The sequence below is a fragment of the Sus scrofa genome, chromosome 14 (assembly GCF_054392235.1).
Source record: "Sus scrofa isolate SSC_HxYL_T2T_F1_AM1 chromosome 14, Sscrofa_HxYL_maternal_Yorkshire_Landrace_v2.0, whole genome shotgun sequence".
Lineage (NCBI taxonomy): Eukaryota > Metazoa > Chordata > Mammalia > Artiodactyla > Suidae > Sus > Sus scrofa.
In genome coordinates, this window is record NC_139396.1 from 71,629,405 (window position 1) to 71,646,747 (window position 17,343).

The window sequence follows — 17,343 nt, forward strand, 5'->3', positions numbered from 1 at the left end:
AAATTCCCATCGTGGCTTAGCGGAAACGAATTCAACTAGTAACCATGAGGTTCCCAGTTTGATCCCTGGCCTCGCTCGGGGGTTAAGGATCCAGCGTTGTCATGAGCTGTGGTGTAGGCCAGCAGGTGTAGCTCCGATTTAGACCCCTAACCTGGGAACCTCCATATGTCACAAGTGCGGCCCTAAAAAGCAAAATAAATAAATAATAAAATAAAACAGTATTAGTTTCAGTTTCTCTAAAGTGCAGATTTATAAATGAAATAAAATTCATTGAGTAATAAAAAATAAATAAATAAAAATGAAGTGCAGATTTTGGGAGTTCCCGTCGAGGCTCAGTCGTTAACAAACCTGACTAGGATCCATGAGAATGTGGGTTCGACGCCTAGCCCCAATCAGTGGGTTAAGGATCTGACATTGCCATGAGCTGTGGCGAAGGTTGCAGATTCGGTTCAGATTCCGAGTTGCTATAGCTGCGGTGTAGGCCGGCAGCTACAGCTCCAATTTGACCCCTAACCTGAGAACCTAAAAAAGCAAAATAAATAAATAAATAAACTGCAGCTTTTAACCAGGCATCCTCTTTCTCTCTCTCTCTCCCTCTTTTCTGGCTGCACCTAAGGCATTTGGAAGTTCCCTGGTCAGGGATCAAACAGCACAGCAACGCCAGATCCTTAACCTACTGTGCCAAAAGGGAACTTCCTCATCCTGTATTTTTGTTAAATCTTGCTGTCATATTAAGAAATAGTGATTTACCCTCTGGGCATATTTTGTGTGTTTTCTTTTCTTTGTTTTTGAATTGAGAGAAGATAATGGTAAAATAGCAGGTCAGTTCTCCTGTCCTTACTTCAGCCATCCTCCAGGATATAATCTTAGTTAATTTACCCAGGGCTTCCCAGATCCTGCCCAGCCTCATTTCATTGAATCCTCCCAGGAGCCCCTGGGGAAAGGGGCCATTGTTATTCCCCAATGACTGATCTGAAGATCAGAGAGGTTAGGTCCTGTACTAGACCCACAGAATCCAGAGGGCATTGAGAAAAGAAAAGTACACCTCATTCTCTCTGGCTTTCCCATCTCCACCATGGTATGGTTTCTCCATTTCCATGTTACTCTCCAATCAAGTATAGTTTATGGGGAGGCTGCCAGTGAAAACAAAACTTTGAAATCTCCAAATTCACCTCATATTATATCCAAAAAATATATCAAAAACTTTCCCCAAAGTTTTTTTTGTTTTTTGTTTTTTTTAATTTTCACTGAAGCGTAGTTGAGGAGTTCCCAGGTGGCACAGCAGGTTAAGGACCTGACATTGTCACTGCTGTGGCCTGGGTTCAACCGCTGGCTCCAGAACTTCAGCATTTTTTTTTTTTCTTTTTTGGATGCCCCCTAACATATGGAATTCCTGGGCCATGCATCAGATCCCAGCTGTAGTGGCAACCTAAGCCGCAGCTGAGGCAATGCTGGATCCAACCCACTGAGTGAGGCCAGGGATCAAACTGGCGTCCTCATGGATCCTAGTCAGGTTCATTACCACTGAGTCACAATGGGAACTCTTGTATCATTTTTATTTTATTTTTATATTTATTTATTTATTTTTGTCTTTTTGTCTTTTCTAGGGCCGCTCCCGAGACATATGGAGGTTCCCAGGCTAGAGGTCTAATTGGAGCTATAGCCGCTGACCTATGCCGGAGCCATAGCAACACAAGATCCGGGCCACATCTGTGACCTACACCACAGGTCATGGCAATGCTGGATCCTTAACCCATTGAGCGAGGCCAGGGATCGAACCCTCAACCTCATGGTTTCTAGTCGGATTCGTTAACTACTGAGCCACTATGGGAACACCTCCTGTATCTTTTTTAGTTTCCACATCTAAGTGCTATCATATGATATTTATCTTTGTCTGTCTGACTTACTTCACTTGTATGAGAATCTGAGGTCTGTCCTCCAAGTTTTCAGTGTTTAAATGTCTATGTAATAGTGCACTAGAAACGTCAGAGTAACCATGTTTGGATATTATAAAGTGCTTGGCAGGAAATGGCCTTGGGGGTGGACACTGGAGACACCATGCAAGGCTGCTCAGAGATGACAGAGATGGTGAGGGTATAGGTCACTGCCATGTAAAAAAACTCCCCCCACCCTCCTGCCCCACTTCTTTCCCTGACTTTGACAGGAATATGTACTAAGTATGGAAAACTTGGAATGTTTTAGTAAGTTAAAGAAGCAGGAAAAATAAACCGTCACCCACAGGATCTGAATTGCTACACCATGTTGGGCAAGTATTTCTTGTAGGAACTATTCAAACTAAAAACACATACATGGCATTTAACCCATAGATTCTACTTCTAGAAAACTGCAGGAAGCAAAGGCAAGAGTACCTAGGGATTTAATTAATTAACCATTTAAAACTGTTTTTGGGTTTTTTTTTTGGGGGGGGTCTCACTTGAGGCCAAAGTGGAAGCAGCCCAAACCACTGCAGTGAAAATGCTGGATTCTTAACCTGCTGCACCAAAAAGGAACTCCCTTATTTTATTTTTTATGATTAATTTTCTTGAAGTATAGTTGATTTACAATGTTGTGTTCATTTCTGTTGTATAGCAAAGTGATTCAGCCCTACATATACATACATCCGTACCTATATAGGTTATCACAGAACATTGAGTAGATCTCTCTGTGCTATACAGCATGTCCCCATTGATCATCCATTCCATTTACAAAAGTGTACATCTGCCAAATCCCAAGCCCCCAATCCATCCCTCCCTCTCCCACCTTCCTCTTTGGTAACCATGAGCTTGTTTTCAAAGTCTGGAGTTCCTGTTGTGGCTCAGTAGTAACAAACCCAACTAGTATCCATGAAGACACAAGTTTGATCCCTGGCCTTGCTCAGTAGGTTAAGGATCCAGCATTTTTCTTTTTTTGTCCTTTTGCTACTTCTTTGGGCTGCTCCCACAGCATATGGAGGTTCCCAGGCTAGGGGTCGAATCGGAGCTGTAGCCACTGGCCTATGCCAGAGCCACAGCAACGCAGGATCCGAGCCGCGTCTGCGACCTAAACCACAGCTCACAGCAATGCCGGATCGTTAACCCACTGAGCAAGGGCAGGGACCGAACCCGCAACCTCATGGTTCCTAGTCGGATTCGTTAACCACTGTGCCACGACGGGAACTCCTTTTTTTTTTTTAATTTTTTTTTATTTTATTTTTTTAGGATTCAGCATTGTTGTGAGTTGTGGTGTAGGTCACAGATGAGGCTTGGATCTGATGTTGCTGTGGCTGTGGTATAGGCTGGTGGCTACAACTCTGATTTGACCCCAGCCTTGGAACTTCAATATGCCTCAGGTGCAGCCTTCAAAAAAAATTCACTTGTATCAATTTTTTAAATTCCACATATAAGTGATATCACATGAAACTTGTCTTTGTCTGACTTCCCTTAGTTTGATAGTCTTTGAGTCCATTCATGTTGTTACAAATAACATTATTTCGGAGTTCCCGTCATGGCTAAGTGGTTAACAAATTCGAAAAAGACAAAAAAAAAAAAAGAAAAGAAAAAAAGAAAGAAGTAATGCTTTTTGTTTTTTTTGCTTTTTTTTTTTTGTCTTTTTGCCATTTCTTGGGCTGCTCCCGCGACATATGGAGGTTCTCAGGCTAGGGGTCTCATCAGAGCTGTAGACGCCAGCCTACACCAGAGCCACAGCAGCGTGGGATCTGAGCCGCATCTGTGGGTTACACCACAGTTCACGGCAACGCCGGATCCTCAACCCTCGTGGTTCCTGGTCGGATTCGTTAACCACTGAGCCATGATGGGAACTCTCATTATTTCATTTTTTTAATGACTAATATTCCATTTTATATATGTACCACATCCTCTTTACCCGTTCCTCTGTTCATGGAAACTTAGCTTGCTTCCATATCTTGGCTATTATAAATTGTACTGCAATGAACATTGAGGTGCATATATTTTTTCAAATTACGGTTTTCTCTGGATAGAGGCCCAGGAGTGGAATTTCTGGATCATAAGGTAGTTCTTTTTTTTTTTTTTTTGCTTTTTAGGGCTGCACTCACAGAATATGGAGGTTGCCAGGCTAGGGGTCAAATCAGAGCTACAGCTGCCAGCCTACACCACAGCTCACAGCAACACCAGATCCTTAACTCACTGAGCAAGGCCAGGGATTGAACCTGAAACCTCACAGTTACTAGTCGGATTTGTTTCCACTGTGCCACAACAGGAACTCCCATATGGTAGTTCTATTTTCAGGGTTTTGTTTGTTTGTTTGTTTGTTTGTTTGTTTTTTGTCTTTTTACCATTTCCTTTTGCTCCTGCAGCATATGGAGGTTCCCAGGCTAGGGGTCGAATCGGAGCTGTAGCCACCAGCCTATGCCAGAGCCACAGCAACGCCAGATCCGAGCTGCATCTGCAACCTACACCACAGCTCAAGGCAACCCCAGATCCTTAACCCACTGAGCGAGGCCAGGGATCGAACCCACAACCTCATGGTTCCTAGTTGGATTCGTTAACCACTGAGCCATGACGGGAACCCCTCTATTTTCAGTTTTTTAAGGAACCTCCATACTGTTTTCCATAGTGGTTGTACCAACTTACACCCCCACCAACAGTATAGGAGGGTTCACTTTTCTCTGCACATTCTCCAGCATTTATTATTTGTAGACTTTATTTTCTTTCAGGCTGCACCCCTGACACATGGAAGTTCCCAGGCTAGGGGTGGAATTGGAGCCACAGCTGCCAACCCACTCCACAGTCAGAGCAATGCCAGATCTGAGGCACATCTGTGACCTACACCACAGCTCATGGCAATGCTGGATCCTTAACACTGAATCAGGCCAAGGGTCGAATCTATGTCCTCATGGATACTAGCTGGGTTCATTACAACTGATCCACAATGGGAACTCATAGCCTTTTTTTTTTTTTTTATGGCGGCAACGGTGGTACATGGAAGTTCCTGGGCCAGGGATCAAATCCGAGCTGCAGCTGTGACCTACACCATAGCTGCTGCAACATCAAATCATGACCTACTGAGCTGGGACTCGATGGAACCTGCACCTCTGAAGTGACCCAAGCTGCTGCAGTCAGATTCTTAACCCACTGCACCAGAGGGAACTCCTCTGTAAATATTTTGATGCATTTTCTTCATTCGCTTTTCTTTTCTTTTTTTTTTTTTTTTTTTTGTCCTTTATGCTATTTCTTGGGCTGCTGCTGCGGCATATGGAGAGTCCCAGGCTAGGGGTCGAATCGGAGCTGTAGCCACTGGCCTACGCCAGAGCCACAGCAACGCAGGATCCGAGCCACGTCTGCAACGTACACCACAGCTCACGGCAACGCCGGATCCTTAACCCACTGAGCAAGGGCAGGGATCAAACCCACAGCCTCAGGTTCCTAGTCGGATTCGTTAACCACTGCGCCAAGACGGGAACTCCCTTCATTCGCTTTTCCATGGATCAATATTTTGTATGCATTAGGCACATACATTCTGTAGTTTGCTTTTTCCCTATTTTTGGCTTAATATAATTTGCATGCTTCTAGATTGTAAAATGTCCTTATAAACACCATACATGGTGGCCTCTTAACATTCCATCATGTAGACAGCTTAACCAGTCTTCTATTGCCAGACATTTACTTTGTGCATGATGACTTTTTCATTATTATAAATGACATTTGAAAATATGATTGGAGTTCCCATTGTGGCGCAGTGGTTAACCAATCCGACTAGGAACCATGAGGTTGTGGGTTCAATCGCTGGCCTTGCTCAGTGGGTTAAGGATCTGGCATTGCCATGAGCTGTGGTGTGGGTCACAGACGCGGCTCTGATGCCACGTTGCCATGGCTCTGGCATAGGCCGGCGTCTACAGCTCTGATTAGACCCCTAGCCTGGGAACCTCCATATGCTCAAGAAAAGGCAAAAAGACCAAAAAAAAAAAAAAAAAAAAAAGAAAAGGAAATATGATCATACATTAATTTTCTTTTTTTTGCTTTTTAAGGCCACACTCCCCGCGGCATATAGAGGTTCCAGGCTGCAGGTTGAATCAGAGCTACAGCTACAGGCCTACGCCACAGCCACAGCAACACGGGATCCAAGTTGAATCTGTGACCTACGCCACAGCTCACAGAAACACCAGATCCTTAACCCACTGAGCGAGGCCAGGGAACGAACCTGAAACCTCATGGTTCCTAGTTGGATTCATTTCTGCTGTGCCATGCTGGGAACTCCTATCATACATTAATTTTCAAATGCCAATGAAACAAATGACCATTGGGTGTCTATTAAGCATCAGGTGTGCTCTTGACACCAGGATTCCAAACCCCAAGCTTACAGTGTGGTTAGAGAGACCTTTAATAATGCATGAAGTCTACAAATGAGGTTAATTTCCTTAGAACAAAATCCCAGAAGAGGGATTACTGATCCAAGTGTTGTGATCATTTTAAGGGATTTTTATTGTTGGCTCATCCTGCCAAATTCATGTTCAGGAATTTTCAGATAATTTATGTGCTTTGAACAGAGTCATTACCAGCCAGATTTCTGTCTGTATTTGAACATTATCTTTTTTTTTTTTTTTTTTGTCTTTTTGCTATTTCTGGGGCTGCTCCTGCGGCATATGGAGGTTCCCAGGCTAGGGGTTGAATCAGAGCTTAGCCACCGGCCTACACCAGAGCCACAGGAACTTGGGATCCGAGCCGAGTCTGCAACCTACACCACAGCTCAAGGCAACACCAGATCCTTAACCCACTGAGCAAGGCCAGGGATCAAACCAGAAACCTCATGGTTCCTAGTTGGATTCGTTAACCACTGAGCCATGATGGGAACTCCTGAACGTTATCATCTGAAACTGATTTCTAATCTGTTAAAACAAACTAAAAAAGTAACTTCTTTTAATTTGAATATCTTTGGTGAGTAGGACCTTGACAGTTTCTCAGCGGTTTCTTCAAATAGTAGTTCTCCACTGAGCTCTGTTCCTGGGTTATTTCTTTTCTCCTTTACTGATTTTTTTTTTTTTTTAAGGGACACACCTGCAGCATATGGAGGTTCCCAGGCTAGGAGTCCAGTTGGAGCTGTAGCCACCAGCCTACGCCAGAGCCACAGCAATGTCAGATCTGAGCAGCATCTGCAACCTACACCACAGCTCATGGCAACACCAGATCCTTAACTGGCCGCTCAAGGCCAGGGATCAAACCAGCAACCTCATAGTTGCTAGTTGGAATCGTTGCCCCTGCGCCACACTGGGAACTCCTCCCCTTCACTTATGTTTTGATACTTCCTTTTTCATTAGGCTCTTACCATTTCTGGAATCTGTTTGTAGTCTGTTTCTTGGCTAGCACTGAGTCACTGCAGTAACTTTACAATTTGTCGTGAAGGGAAATGATAACTGGTTTTGGCTATTTATTCTTTCAGGTGAAGTTAGAATTATTTTAAAATCTCAAGAACCATCCTGCTAACACTGCAGTAAACATATATGTTAATTTGTTAGAACCGGGGCATAGTCAGCTTTCTCGACTGGAACCGAGACCCCACAGTCCTGGGTCCCTCTCTTTAGATGGTGAGCCCTTTCGTTTGGTGTCCGAAGTGGGGAGAGGTCCATCAAGCGACTCCTAAAACAGGGCCGCGGCCCCGGGCCCACCCCATCCCCTGCCAACAGTCTGGGTCTGGTGGGTTGGTCTGGGTGCTTCGCTTGACCCTGGGGGCTTGCGAGGGGCTGCGGCCACCGGAAAAGTCTGGCCGAGCACGGCGAGTGGCGACCTCCGCGCCCTCTGAACAGGTACGGCCGGCGCTGCTGCGCTGGGCCGCCGGGACCGGGGATAGGCGAGGGGGTTTCTTTTCTCCGGACGCTGACGGCCAGGCCAGCGGGCCGGACCACGCCGTCTGCAGCCCGCAGCTGCGCGGTGACGCTGGCCGCCAGCGGTGTACAAGGAGCCGGGCTGAGAAGGAGTAACTAACGCGGGGCTGCCAGGGGTCAGGGTCAGGCTCAAGGCGGGGTCGGCTCCGTGTTCGGGGGCTGGCCGTGGGCCTGTAAGTGCCGAGACCCCCTTCGGTGGGAGCGCAGCCCCGACGTTCCGAGACTGAGGTCGCGGCTGACCCCGCACCTGAGGAGGTGCAGTCGAACGCAGGAGGTCTGGGTCCTGCTCCTCCCGCGCCCCTCCTCTACGGCGCCGTCGTGCGGCGCAAGCCCCGCCCCGGTTCCGCCCCCGACACTCAGGCCCCGCCCCCGCCCCCGCCCCGCCGCTCGCCCATTCAGATGTGGGTCAGGGGTGAGCGGGCGGCGCCGACGTCACAAGCTTCCAAGATGGCGCCAGGCGGGCGACTGTGAGCGGCGCTCGGGCGCGCGGGGCGGAGAGCCGGGCCGGCGGCGGGCGGACGGGGCGGGCGCGGGCGGCGCGGCGGCGCCGAGGACGAGGCCGCGGGAGGGCTGGCCGGCCGGCGGGCAAGCGCCGCCGCCGACGCACACGAGGTGAGGTGCGCTGGGCTTGGGGCGCGGGCAGTGGGCGGCGGGCGCGCCCCCGGGTAGAGGGGCGTGGGCGGGCGCGCGCTCGGCGACGTGGGGCTGCGCGCGTGGGAGGGGGCGGGACCCCCGGCCTGCCGGCCGCTGGCTGTACTGCCTGTGGCGCTTCGCGCTTTGTGGTCCCCGCATGTTGGGCGGGCAGCGGGGTCCGGGTACAAAGCCTCCGGCCGCGCGGGTGTGCGGCGTGGGGACGGCGGGCGGGCGCCGGCTCTTTGTGCCTTTTCTTCAGTGGTCTAATCCGAGCAGTGTCCGGGAGCGGCGCTGCCTGACAGGCGGGCTCCCATTATTCTGGAGGCCGTGCGCCTGCCGCCGCCCCTCACAGGGGGTTTCGCGGTTTCCACAACTGTGGCCCCGCTCCGTCCGCGTCCCTTCCCTGCCCCCTCCCCGCGGGAGGACGGCTGCGCGCGGGCAGGGCAGGGGCAGGCCTGGAGGGGCCGCTCCCCGAGGTCCGGGCCTGCGTCTGGTGGGCTCGCTGCCCTGCCCCCAGATCTCTCCCGTAGGCAGCGGCTTGGCAGGAAGAGAGATGGGCTTGGGGGAGGGGGTCTCTGGCAGGGGGAGGGAGCTGAAGGGCCCCAGCTTGTCACTCTCTGTTTATCTACTGAGCTGGTTCATATTCACTCTGGCTTAGTTGGGGTGGGGGGAGGCGGGGATGCCTCTCCCCGGGGGGTGGCGACTTAAAGAGGAGGGAACGTGGTCCGATAATGCTCCCTGCGGCCCCACCCAGAACAGCGTGGTACTGCCTGGGGAAGGGAGCCCAGTGAGGATCCGGATGGGCCGGAACGGTTTTGAAGTTATTTATCGGTGTTTCTCCTGTTCACCTCAAGTGTCTTTTCTAGTAAGAGTGGCCAAGCACATCTGGAAAGCTAGGTTCCCCCCCGCTCCCAGCAGGAGGAGTGTAACCCAGGGAGGCCACCCCTCTGACATATGTGGTGGTGGGGGGGAGGGGCAGAGCCTTGCCCATAGGAATCCTGTGGCTGTAAGATTGTTGACTGATGTGAGGATAGCTGTGCCTCTTGTGCTTGGGGGAGGGGGAGAGCTGGCAGGTAGCGGAGGGGCCTCCAGAGCTCTAGGCTGAACTTGGGGCTGTTCCCCAGGGACCCTGGCTGAAGGGATGGAGCTGGGTCGCCCAAACCCAGGACCTTTCTGGAGCTGGCATTTATTGCTTCCTGGCTCCTGGCTTTACTTCTTCCCCTCTGTTCCCATCTGCCAGCGTCTGGACTCCCTGGGCCTTTCAGCAGACATTTTCAGGAGCACAGGCCATGTGGCCGGTCTGTAGCCCTGGCTCAAGGAGCTGGCGTAAGCTCAGCAGAGCAGGGCCGCTGGAGTGGTCTGAAAAAAAAAAAAAAAAAAAAAAAATAGCAGATGGGCCGGCCTCAGGCTGGCCTCCAGAGACAAAGCTGTGTGGTGAGATTGCTGGTTTAGTGGCCTCTTAGCACCGAAGGGGGGCTGGGGGGATGGGAGGCGGATACTTGGGGGCCGAAGCGAGTCCTTTGGCCATGGAGTGGGTTGCCTTCCCTGCCTGTGAGTGAACCGGTGTGTGTGGTTGGGCTTATTATGAAAACCTCTAGATCCCATGGTCAAGGAGGAGCCTAGGAAGCCTGGGAGGGGGTTTCCCACCTGGCCACCTGCCTTGGGGTTTGCACTCCCAGGTTGCTTTCCTTTGGCTCCTGGCTTCCTGCAGGCCAGTTTTGGGGTGTAGCTGAGTGCTCATTGCCCAGCTTCCCTGGCCATTTGACTTGAGTGCTGTTGTGTACCCAGGATTTCTCCTGCAGTGTTTTCTTGCCAGTTGTTGGGACTTGTAGATTAGTCACTCAGCTTTTACAAGCGATTCCTGAAAAGAAAAATCTCCCTCTGGTTGTAGGCCCTGAGTGGAGGAAGCAGCAGCCTGAGGGATCCAGGCCTTTAATTAAAGCAAAACCGAAATGATTGTTGCAGTTGCTGGAGGGAGAGGAGGAGATGCAGGTGGGGTGGAGGCGATGTGCCCTGTCCTGTAGCGAGGTACCTGCCGGGGACAGGTAGGCAACATCCCCTTCTCTCTGCCTGGTCTTGGACAGCAGCCCAGCCTCCTCCACAAGCTGCGGTCCTGGATTAATCCTCACGTAGTGTTTTCTTTCCATAGATCAGATTTCTCATTTTGTTAATAAGCACAGTCTCCAACCCACTTGAAGTCAGCTGTCGTGGACTCAGCAACAGGGTTTTGCATTATTGAGCTGACAGGCCTGCTGCCTTCCCAGAGTCCTTATTGTCTGCCAGGGTTGGACCTGGGGGGTGGGGTGGGGTGGGGGCAGTGCCTTTTCTTCGGCAGTGCGCCCCCAGAGAGGGCTGTCAGGGCAATTCTTCAGAGCCAGGAGTGAGGAGGGAATAAAGTTCAGTTTACCCAGGGGACCTGCAGCCCTGCCCTTTTGCAGTCAGCCCCACCCCACAGCTCGCCTGCCTGGCCCACGGGGGCTGAGGGCCACTGCCCCCAGGACCCAATCACTGGAGGGCAGGGGCTCTCAGTTCTGGCTGCTTCTGCAGAGAAGAAACCAAAAGTCTGGTTCCTCCTGGCCCTCTGAGACTGAGTGAGGGGGTTCTCCTGGCAGGCAGTGAGAGGGGGCCTGGGCTCAATGCTGTTTACTCTCCCTGTGACCTTGGACAGTGATGGACTCTTTGAGCCTTAGTGTCCCCATTTCTAAAATGGGAACAGAACTAGAGTTTACATTCATGTATAGCTGCTCTGCAGAGCTCAGCCTGGGGAAGACAGACAGCAAACAAGTGATTAGAGGATGGGGTGGTGGGGGCTAGCACTGTGCTGCATGGAGGGCACCGCAGGGCAGGGGGCCCCAAGAGAGGGGGCCCGTTCTATGTCTGGGTCAGCTGTGGGGGAGGGGTGTTCAGGGGTGTTTGTGGGGAGTGTGTTCAGTTTTGGAAAGGCAGCAGCGGCAGTGTGAGTATGGCTGGGGAGGCAGGAGCATGATTCTGAGTTCTGAGGAGCTGGCACAGGAGCACCTGCTGTGCACCAGGCACCTGTGAGGCTCTTGCACAAGCTTGTTTCCATTCAACAAAGTGTAAGCATGCTGCTCTCCGCCCTCTGGCACTATAGCCTTGCCAACAAGTGGCCTTAAGCCGGGAGGGAGAGGCACTGGCCTGCTTTCTCGCATCCTCCCACTTCAGCTCTCTCACAGGCAGGCGCGTGACATTCTGGAGCTGCAGGTATACAGCTGGTCCAGCTGGGGCTGGAGGGTAAATGCCTTTGCTCCAGAGCCCGCCTGGTGTGGAGTCTGGAGATCCTACCCTGGCTCCCTCAGGTCAGGGGCTTCCCAGCAAGCCTGGCCAGTTTGACGTTGCCTGGCAGGCAGCAAAGCCTGTGCTTCCTGCTGGGAGGGGCCCTGCCCTAAGGGTTAAGGACCTAAGCTGGGGGAGGGGGTGCCCAGTGGGAGCTGGGAGCGGCAAAGCAAGAAAAGCAGGCGGAGGCGAGGTGGGGGTTGTGAGTGGGCCTTGGTGAGCTTGATAAGGAAGGGAAAACCAGGAGCTGACTCGAGGCCCCACACCACAGTCCTGGAGGGAAGGGCTGGGGCCTTGGGCTATGCAGGATGGGAGTGATCAGATTGAGTGGGAAGAGGGACCCTGAGAGACTGCCTGTTTCCTGTGAGTGGAGGGTGGTTTTGCCTTGGGGTTAGAGCAGGTCCTTCTGCCAAGGGCCTGGCTGCTGAGTGCCCATTGCAGAGTGGGTGCTGGTTCCTGTTTGGGAGTCCATCTCTGAGCACATGGGCATGGGTGTGGGTGTGGGAAGTGGAAGGCAGGTGACCCGGTTTCCTCAGGTGCTCTGCCATCTCTCCCTTCCATTTCGTGGGAATTTCAAGGCCCCTAAGGAAAGGCAGGGCTCTGGCTTGGCTTGGCAGGGGCCAGGAGTCCAGGTGGGGAGGTGGTGTCTTAAGGAGGTGGAGGGGCTGCTCCCTGGCTCTGGTCCAGGCCAGACCATTGTCACATTTACCTCCAGGGGTCAGGACTGTTGTCTTGGCCTTTAGACTTCGTTCTCCACAGCACCTCTGGGGATGGCTTTTCTCAGGCAGTTGTGGGGAGGGGCTACTCCAGTGCCTCAGGAATGATCTCCCTCATACCCCCACTCCCCACACCAGGGAATCAGCCTTTTCATCAGCCTGGTGTAGGCCTTTGTGTTGCCCATCTCTGTGCTGCTCTGGATTACAAGCTCTTGGTGAATTCTTGTTCAGAGAACGAATGAGAGGGGGAGAGCAGAGTTGATGGCTGGGAGAGTGGGGTTTGGGGCTTGGGTAGCCGCCCCAGGTGGACACAGGGAAATTTTCCTGTGATGAGCATGAGCTGCCCATTGACTCCGTGAGTATGTGCTGTTCCCAGTGCTGTCTGGTGGAGGCCTGCCTGGTGGTGCCCTGGTTCTCAGCCTGGTGAATCAGGATCCCCTGGAGCTGGCTGAGCCCAGCCAGCCCATATTTGGGGTGCACCCAGGCAGCCATTCTTCCTAAAGCTTTTGAAATGGATCTAATGGGCAGCAAACCACTGCTTTAACAGGAGATAAGCCTTTGTTGGTAATAGAATCAAGGCAGTGGTGAGTCTAAATAGACCAGCAGAGGTGGTCACTAACTGCTTTACTCGGAGGGCCCAGTGGGGTTGAATTTACAGAGCCAGCTGGCTGATTCTGTTAGGTACCAGGGTCTTGGAAGAGCATCAGGTACAAAGGGGCTCACCCTTTCTATGGTTCCTCTTCACTGGGTGGCAGTGGGAGGGACCCCAGACTGGTGGGTGTGTGCTAAGGGAGCACCCCCTGGGAACCACCTGCTGCCTTTTTTTTGGCTGTACTCTGGGCATATGGATGTTCCTAGGTCAGGAATCGAATCTGAATGGCAGCTGTAACCTACGCACAGCTATGGCAACTCTAGGTCCTTAAATCACTGGGCTGTGCTGGGGATCAAACTTATGCTGCCGCAGAGACAGTGCCAGATCCTTAACTTGCTGCACTGAGTGGGAACTCTTAACCACCTGCCACTTTTGACCCCAGGGCTCTTGATCCTGCTTGGCCTTCAGAGACTGCCTGTTCTGGTCTCTTGGTTACATTCTGGGGCCCTGCTTGGCCTCGGTTGCCCTGGCATAGTGACCTGGGAGATACTAGGGACCCACTGGGACTGTGTCCTGCCCCTTCTTTTTCTCTTTGACTTCAAGGTACCTGGGAGAGGGGGATTGGTTCCTGCGGTTAGTTCCCTGGGCTCTTGTCTGGGTAAGGTGTGCGAGAGACCTGGGGACAGAGTGAGGCTGGGAGGGGCACTGGGAGTAGAGCTTCAGGTTAGGTCGGGCTAGCTTGGTCTGGCCTCCTTTGCTGGGACAAAACAATGGGCTGTTCTGGGGTTTAATTCTTGTCTGAGGGCAGACAGGATGCAAGACAGCCCCTGCCTACTTTGGACCACCTACCATGTGCTGTGAGCACCAAAGCCCTTGGGCGTGGTGTGTTCGGAATGGGCCTGATGTCCTGGGTAGGAGGTGCTGTCCTTCAGAACACGAAGAGCAGCCTGGCCTGGGGCCAGGGAGGAGCTGGGACTGAGTGGTCGGGTGGTCTGGGGCAGTCAGCTGTCCTCTGTCGTTTTAGGCTTCTGTGCATCTTGGTGGGTGGGCCAGTGGGTCTGCCTTGAGAGTGAATGGTCCTGGGATGGATTCCTGCCTCGGCTGTCCTGTGTCTTCACCCCAGGACTTCATGGTGCTTCCCTTTGGTAGAAAGGGGATGATGGTTTGTTTCTTTCTGGCAGGTGCTTGCAAACTGGGAGGAGGATGGTTCTTGCACAGTTCCTGACTGGAGTGCTGGGGATGTAGTGGCAGGAGAGGGCTGGGCCTTGTGGGCCACACCTATGCAGAGCACACCTCTGCAGTCCCTACCATCCCCACTATGCGAGCAGCTGGGAGAGGTTACACTGCTGGGAAGTGGGTAGAGAAGTTCTAGGAGGGGAACGAACACATCTGGACGTGTGCGGTGTGGTATCTGGGCCCCTGCCTCTGAGTGGTGCTTGGGCCTAAGGGCAGCGGTTTTCGCACTCACAGCATGTGGAAGTTCCTGGGCCAGGGATTGAACTCATGCTGCAGTTGCTACCTCCAGCACAGCTGAGGCAGTGCCGGATCCTTAACCTGCTGCACCACATGGGAACTTTCTAGAAGGATTTTCCTTTAAGTGGGGTGGTGGCATGGTGGTCTTGAGCAGAGCAGGGGTCTGGTTCTGGAGCTGAGCTTGGTCCACTGTAGGCCTGTGGATAGGCACCCCTCCCTCTGGTCACTGCTCTTCCCTTCTGCCCCTCAGAAGCCTGAGTTTGCCACCTCCAGGTCGGCCTCAGGCAAGGCAGCCCCACCTTCTCTTGGTGTCCTCTGAGGCCTCCCTCTGGGCGTGTGGGAGATGGGCCCAGGGAGTCTGGGTGATCGGCCTTGAGGGAGGGGGCCCTGGGCCACCAGCAGCAGCCTGGGTCGTGGGTGCTGGGCCGGGGTGGCCCTGTAGCCTGGGAGGTGAGCCTGAGCCCCAGAGGGTGTGGGCAGGAGTGAGGGTAGTTTCCAAAGTCCTGCATTCCACGCGTTTTGACAGTGATAAGGTGCCCAGCCAGGCGGGGTCTCGGAGCACATGCCCTGGCAGGCGGCACACACCTGCTTCCTATAGCCCCCTCCCTGCCTCCCCCTCCCAACCTCTGCCTCTAAGGGTGTTTTCCGAGGCCATTTGAAGTGGCATTTCCTTTCCTTTCTTTGAAATGCGTCACTCTCAGGTTTGGCTCCTTGCCTGGGATTTCAGCATTTGGTGAACAACTGTGATTTTGTGGGAAGATTCTGGCGTGAAGCCTGTTTCTCTGCACCTCATTTTTCTTGCCTGTAAAACGGGTTGGTAGAGATATTTGAGATGACTATCAGCTGTTCTTAAAGTGGTTTGCAGACCCCTGGGGGGTCCTAGGACTCTTTCAAAATACTTAAAAGTTACTGACTTGTGGCACTCAGGCCATCTGTGCAGAGCTGTGCTGGGTGGTCCTGCCCTGCCCGAGGTGCACACCGCCAGGGCCGTGTTCTCCAGCCCGTGGTGCACACCGCTGTGACCGCTGTTTGCCCTCCTGTGTACCGGTGATCCAGTGTTGAGTCTTGACTCTGGGGTACTTGTGTGTTTAGTGTTCTGTGATGGGCTGGGGAGGACGTGGAAGGCTCTTGTGCCTCAGACGGAAGCAGGACGTTGTTGCAGGAAAAAACACTTCGTGTCTGTGAGCCAGTTTTTCTCAGGGAACATTAGTTTTACTTGAAAGAAGAGCTAATAGGCTAATAGGCAAGGTGGTGGTTGTTCAGACTTGGAGAGTTTGCTATACCTTCTCTCAGATGAACTTTGCCACTAGAAGGAAAACAGCTGATGATATTTGTTGCCAGCAGTAGAGCCAGAGGAGAGGGGGAGTTTTGGAAAGCCTGACTTGGCAGACCTCTTCTGAGACAGTGTTGTTGTAGACGGCCTGGGCTGTGTGATGGAGTCTGACAACATTGGGAGGATCTGATTAACTCAGTGAAACGATATTTTCCAAATGACCAGTGCTCGATGTTGCAAAATCCTGGGTGGATGTGAGCACAGGGTAGACTGATGGATTTTTGTGTAAACAGGTATGAATTAGTCACTGATACGATTTCATATTCCACATTGTAACTTTTAAGAAACTACTACTTGTGTTTAAGTGGGATATGAAGGAAGAAGAGCCATCCTTATCTGCAGAGGTTAAAATACTCTTCTGTCTTTGGAAGGTCAGATTTCTCTATGGACTTCAGTCAAAACCATGTGCCCTGACAGACTGAGTGTGGGGCAGGTGCGGGAATCCAGCAACTTCTCTTAAGCCAGACGTTCCAGACATTTGCAAGAATGTGGAACAGTGGCACTCTTCCTAGATTTTTTTTTTTTTTTTGGAATAGTTTTTCCCCCTCATGCAAACATTATTTATGTTAACATGAAATTGGTTTATTGTTGAGATTTTTAGGCCAATTAAAAATTTTTTTTGGTTGCACCTTTGGCACATGGAAATTCCTAGGCCAGAGATTGAACCTGTGCCACAGCAGTGACAACGCTGGATCCTTAACCCACTGCGCCACAGGAGAACTACCTAAGTATTTTTCTTGAATTACCTGTCTTTCTAACACAGCGGACAGAATAGTAACATACAAGTCACATAAGAGTTCTTTGGGTTTCCTATATTTTCAAGAGTGTGAATGGCAGTGCTGGAACCATGGGCTGAGTTGGGGTGGGGTGGGGTGGGGGTGGGGGGCCGGTAGCCTGCTCCCTGATGACCTTCCCTTCTCCCACCTCTGCTCCTCCTCACATGTATTATTCACCCTGTCCCCTCAGCACTGCCTTTTCCAACTCTGGCATGTGCTCACTTAATGAACATGCACAAGGGCCTGCCGTATGGCCGGAGAGGTCAGTGGGATACAGGATCTCTGACCTTGGGAGCCCGTTGGGAGGTACGCAGAGAGAGGCAGCTGGGCAGCTGGTGCTGATGTTGGGTTGGGAGAGAAGTGCAGGCAGCCTCGAGGAGGGGCACTCGGGTGTGACTGGAAGGGCTGCTCTGAGGTGGCTGGCCCTCTAGAAGCCTTCTGCAGGCCAGCCAGGTGTGGACTTTATCCAGGCACTAGGATTCCATTGAAAGCTTCAAGCAGGGGTGTGACTTGATGAGATTGGTGTTTCAGGACGATAACACAGGGCTCATTGGACTCAGAATTGGAGGGGCAGTACTTCGGGGGGATGTGTGCTAGACTTGGATCTTTGCTTTGGAGGGGCTCCAGTCCCAGGGGATTCCTGAGGTTTCCTCTTGTGGGTCCACCGCCCACCCTCCAGTACAGAGGCTCTG

At 52.0% G+C, this 17,343-nt stretch overlaps 1 protein-coding gene across 5 annotated transcripts in view; it reads left to right on the plus strand.

Moving 5' to 3' along the window:
• The window catches only part of HIC2 (HIC ZBTB transcriptional repressor 2), a 37,382-nt gene that overhangs the window by 3,591 nt on the left and 16,448 nt on the right, over window positions 1–17,343 (plus strand). For 2 of the 5 annotated variants that reach the window (XR_014826084.1, XM_084994050.1), the window contains exon 1: window positions 8,279–8,446. The exons of 1 other annotated variant lie outside the window; for it this stretch is intronic. The gene's annotated coding sequence lies outside the window, so the exon portion shown is untranslated. Of the gene's footprint in view, window positions 1–8,278; window positions 8,452–10,358; window positions 10,513–17,343 lie in introns of those variants that run through there. 2 more of the 5 variants (XM_021072792.2, XM_084994052.1) reach the window with 2 other exon arrangements.